This window comes from Lagopus leucura, unplaced genomic scaffold (genome assembly GCF_019238085.1).
Source record: "Lagopus leucura isolate 7727_CA_CO unplaced genomic scaffold, USGS_WTPT01 Super-Scaffold_73, whole genome shotgun sequence".
Taxonomy (NCBI): Eukaryota; Metazoa; Chordata; class Aves; order Galliformes; family Phasianidae; genus Lagopus; species Lagopus leucura.
Genome location: NW_024962252.1, coordinates 80,042,823 through 80,048,822, shown reverse-complemented (window position 1 = coordinate 80,048,822; position 6,000 = coordinate 80,042,823).

Here is a 6,000-nt window from a genome sequence, read left to right as displayed (position 1 = left end):
AATAGAAGCACTTGCATGACTTGACCCGTATAATCTATTTGAGGACATCTCTCTCTTGCCTGCTCTTTTGCTCACCCTGTGCTTTTATGTCTAGCTCACTTATTTTTACCCGTCATCTGCAGGGCAAGATGAAAATACTGTAGCGTGACTGTGATTACTGGGCTGCACAGCAGAAGTTACTTTTGGCAGTAGTTACTATAGAGTGGGTCAAATATAGCTGTAAAGCTGCTCTTTTGTGGCATCTTGGTTTTTTTCCTCATCTAAGTGAAAATCTGTATCAGAAAAATGTTGCTTGGTTTGAGACAAAGGAAGTAAAGAAGTAAAAAATCCAATTAAATTTTGGAAAAAACAAACAAACAAACAAAAAATACACATTAAGGAGTGCCAAAGCAAAAAGGAAAAAAGGAAAAACTCTTTCTTGAAAATTACCTCAAGTGTTATTATGCGTGACAGGAGATGTTACTCTTTATTCCTGATGTGTTTTTGTTGTTAATAAACTATATTTCTTCTAATCAAAGGGCAGAAAATCGAAATGAAAGGAAAATTTCTGTAGACCTCTAGACCTCTAGGCTTTCCTTACAATAAGAGGTGAAAAGGCCTGATTTTATGTTATTTGAGAACAGAACTAATGCAAGACATCAGATAGAAAGGACCATTTTCTCTCTTAAGAATGAGAAATAAAAGATACAATACAGATAGAAAGATAATTCTCTCCATGTAATGATGATGAAAGCAAACCAAGCCACAGAAAATTCATTCTCATTATGCTGCATATATGCTTTTTTTTCCCCTTGGAATACTGCCTTGTGTTACTGTGCAGTGAGCATCCTGCAATTGTCAGCTGACTGTCTCTGGGAGAGAGTGTGCAGCCCTGGGCTGGTAACACTTGGGATGTGCTTGGAGACTCTCATACTGCATCTGACATGGAGCTGGATGCCTTTCTGCCCTTATCTTCTCGAGCAAGGGGTGTCGCTATCTAACCTTACCAAGAATATTAAAGTACAGGCAGACACAATTCCATGTGCTATTTTTAAATCTGAAAGTATGCAAATACACATGCAAGTAAGCCATGGCTCAGGCATCCTGGTGTGCTTGCCAGGATACAGCTGCAAATTTTGAGGGGATTCTGGAACAGGCAACTGCATCACTACTCCCATTAAAATGGCTATTCTATAACATTCATTCTCTGAGTTAGGGAGTCTGAGTCTGAGTTAGAAAAATATTTCATTCCACGTTGTTGTGAAATATTCCATTTGCACAATTTTTGTCTATGGAAGTATCACAGGGAGGCAGGTGAAGACAAATAAATTACATCATAACTTACTACATACACTTCATGCTTGTTTATCCTCCATACTATCCATTTCCAGATGACAGCTCTTCCAAACTTGTTTTGATGATGAATTTAGAAGTACTTCTCTGATTTTGCATTTCATGCAACAATGGACGAAAACAGAATTTCTTAGTTATTTTTACTGAGCCTAGGTAAAGAGAAAGGACATTTGATTCAAATGAATACATTCAGAGTGGATGGGAGAGTGTTAGTTTCTGTGAAGCCAGTTCTTAGTGGCTCTGGTGATCCACAGGAGAGGTCCAGCACTACCTGAGAGCAATGGAGGGTTCTCAGTTTTGATTTAGACTTTACCAAATATATTCAGGAAGCATCACTTGCATCAGTGCAATATAAAAAGAACTGACCAGCAACAAATCAATGGAGAAGTTCAGCTATCTCCATCTAGGACATGAGCCTACTCTTTGTACAACAGAAGGCTGAAAATATCCAGCGAGCCTTGAGCAGCAGAAAAGAACTAGGTAAAATTCTATGCAGCTGAGATTCTCAAATAGAGACAGTAGCACAGAAGGCAGCCTTAAATTTTTAAAAATAGAAAAAAAAAAAAAAAAAAGGCGCTTTATGATAAAATCACATTGCAAATATACTTTACAGAGCATTGTAAAAACTTGAAAAGGGAAACAGAAAATTAAGGCCAACAAAATTAAGGAGAGCAGGAAGAATTTTGAAATTTTTGAAATTAGGGGGGTAAGAACAAAGTTATTCAATGCATGGATTGAAAAAATTCTCAACTTTGAAAAAGTGGTTGAATTTTCAAGAGTAGTGAATGCATGAAAATGTCTGTTGTCAGTGGAAAGGCTTGGAAAATTTGTATTCAGAAATGTTATGAGAGCTTGCTGAGGGCTTTCCTGAACTCTTTCCTTGAATCAATTTTGGTTGATGTTTTTTTGTTTCAGTTCAGCAGCTCCTGCGATGTAGAGGAAAACTGGGGAAGACTGAAGATCACTTAGGATAGTGTCAATATTTAAAAAACAAGTAAGATGAGAGGTATTGCATTGGTGCTCATCTCTGAATCTCAAAGGATATACCCACACACTTCTCATGAGTCTAGCTATACTGCACAGTGCAGCTCTGTACAGAGATACTATCTTTGTTTCAGGAACAGTTTAGCTGCATCAGTGTAGCCTCTGTCCTAATTTAATTAGCCTGGGCATACCACTGTGCTGATGCAGCTAGACTGTTCCCAGTTCTGGAGCTGTTTCAGTTGGAGTTATGTCAGGTATTGTAGCATATTTTTGTATTGCACCATAAAGGCACAAAGGCTAGGCTCCATATGCCTGTCCATGTAATATATTGCTCAACAGAGAGGTCATACTTTTACCACTGAGGAGAACTTCCTATTGGAAGAACAGGCATCGATACAACATAAATCTCACCAGCTGTCCTTCCAGCATGGTAATTTGTACTTGTCTCCAGCAATAGTGCATTCACAGTGCTACAAATGATGATTTATGAGCACTGATGTAAAATACAGTTCAGATGTTGCCACCATATCATGAACTACTTTGCATGAGACTTCTTAGTGCAGATAAGGTCAACAAGAAGGTGCCAGCCATGATGATTTACACACACACAGCCGAAAAGGAAAAACAATTGAGAGAATACTCTTGATAAAAAGGGGCCAGAAAAATACTGAAGACATAAGGAATCATCACACGTTTCAGGCATGGTTTGTTGAAGAGTAGAAAATGGGATCTTTCATCTGTTCATCATTTTGTTTTTATTTTCTGCGGTTGGATTTTTTAAATAATTCTTCTTCAAGTCCTGTGGGACTTCTTCCGCAGCAACTGCCCTGGAACTTATTACCCTAATTGTATGGATAATTCGTGCGACCCGCAGGCTAGTACTTGGACTTGGCTCTCCATACTGCCAACTCTTCTTTTTTTTCCATCAAATTTTCTTCCTTCTTTAGTGCCATACTTCTCATCTTTCTCTTTTTCCTCCCTGCTGTGAAAATGTTTCAATTCTGCTCCCTCTAAATTTGCCCTCACCAGAGCAGGAGATATGGGATCTGACAGAGTTCTCTTCAGGTTGCTCATAAGCAGCAAAACATTGGCCATGGCAAGCTCCTTGCAATCAGTCAGCTGCCAAGAGAGGTTCCTCAGGTACACCTCCAATGCCTCCAGTAATGCAATGCAAGCCTAGAAACACTACCAGCTCTTCCTAGAGGAATGAACACACGACTGTTCATCTCCTCAAAGCCAGACCTTCTAATTCTTCCTCACCTTACAGCAGCCAATGAGCAATGCTGGGTTGGTGCTGCCAGCCCGCTGCTGCACTGTTGCTTCTGCAGGTACAATTGTGCCCCACAGAGGTACAGTGTTTTCTCTATATGGTCCCATTGCTTTGAAGAACGTTGTTGAACATATTTAACTTGGACATATTTAATTGCTTTTGTCATTAGCGTGACATGCTTCATTGAAGCATGGATACAGGCAACATCCCTGAATGTGCATGTAAAATCTTAACTAAGAATTGTAGGAGGAAAGAATGAGAAATAAAAAATACATTTTTTTTTGCACTGTCCGTGTCTTTAGCTCCTTCTATGAAAGGGGAAGAGTGAGGTAAAAGTGTTAAGGGAAATCCAGGAATATTTCTTGGTGGCAGTAAAGCTTTCCTTCCCAAGCTAACACCCCATCTACTTCACCATGAGATTAGGGAAGAAAGAAATACAGTCATCATTATTGCTTCCAGAATTTGCAGAGAGATACTTAACTCTCCCCTTGCAGGAGGGGTTTTTTGTGTATCCATATGCTTTTTAAAGTCTTTGGCAACATCCCATCTCTACAACAGATTCACTGCAAACATGTGCATTGTATTAGTAAGTTATATTGTCCTTTACCTTCCCTCACCATGTCAGCAGTATCAAGTTCTGGAATTAATTTGATCTCTTCTTTCTTCATCCTTGTTGTAAAAAACCCAGTCCTTCCCAGCTACTTATGCAGTATTTTAAGAGGAATATTTCTTACCATTTTAGGCATTTTAAAAAATACTTTGGTTCCTAGAATCCCACAGCTTTCAGTTAGAAATGAATTTGCCCCTGGAATCACCAAGAAAAGTTGCAAATAATTTGAAAACTAATAGTCCCAAGCAAGTGAAAAGAACTGTGAATCTGTTACTGTTAAACCTCATTATTTTAAAAACAATCTAATGATCTTTGTGGTCTGACTTATGACTTCTGAATGCCTGGGGCTGGTGCATTGTCTTTATTGAGTTGATGGAGTGCTTTATTCACACGCTAAAGCTCTGGCACTTTCTTAGGAAGAGGTGTACAGGTGGGATAGAACCAATAAAGATTATTTTTGTTTATTCATTTCCTATCTGTGTTCTTATGCTTTCTTGAGCATTATCTCACATGTTGAGGTACACTGCCTCTGCTCTGCAAAATTTTTCACAGGGCAGAAGTGAATTTTCACTTATTAGGCAAAGACAGTTCATTTCTCCAATTCAGATCTGGAGCAAGAAACTTTATCAAGAAATCAGGAAAGAACCATATCTATGATACCCTCAATCTTTTTTGAGGTCTTGTTACAATTCTGTAGGTGAAAGCAGGGTCTGTCAGCACAAACTGCTCATTTATCTGTCCCGTGGATACTTGTACACTGCCAAGTCTCAACTCTAAGCCAGTTCCCAATACACACTCTGTACTATGCAGCCCAGGACATATACATGGCTGAAGCAAAATAAGGCTTTTCCTGCATTCCCTGCACGTATTGTGTATATCCAAGTTCCAAAAGCTAAGGTAGAAGTTCTTCCAAAAATATTGAGGCTTCAGAGCTGAAACAGTATCCGCATATTGCAGCTTTTTTCCCCTCTGTGTATATACCCTTCTTATCAAGAAATGTTCATGAGACCCCTGCACAAAACTACATAACAAATAATATAAAACTACATACTTTTTAATAGCCATTCTCCATATCAAAAAGCATGCACATGGACATCTGGTGAATAATCATTGGAAGATATGGCATAATATTACCCCAATTCTCACATTTGTACAAATCACTGAACCAAAAGGAATGTAGATGACTCTTCCTCTCCTCTTTTTTTTTTTAATAAATTAAATACACAACCTGCCCCTTCTGGAAAATGCTCACCACATTTTAAACAGTCATAATGAAAAACAGAAGGCCAAAGTCTGGCTGCTCTTAAGTGTGTGTGTTCTGCAGGACCATTTCCTTTGTCTGCATGTCTCTGGTGACAGCTGAAGCCTGCAAAATGGTCAGACTCAAGAGCCATGGCTGCAGGCTCTGTGCCTGAAGATCCAATTCTGTGAGCCCTATGACTGCACCGAATCTGATTAACCATTTCAGCCCCAAAGGACATCCATGGAAAGAAGAAAGGAGGAAAAAAATACCTTTTCTATATGAGGAAAATGTGATGAGAAAGGCTACAGAGTGGAGGGGTATGAGCTGCCCTTCTCACCCTAACACTATGTACTGAAATATACTTTCCAAATGGTAATCAAATTTGCTTAATTTATATTCTTATCCCTTATGAAACCTATTTCTGAAAATATTCTGGGAAAAGTGCATCTTTTCAAGAACACTCATCAGAAGCAAAATTCTGCAGTAATCCATGAAAAGAGTATGCAGGGTTTGAACTTGAAGCTTTGCAGAGATCAGATGGTGTCCTGGGCAGGTGTTGGG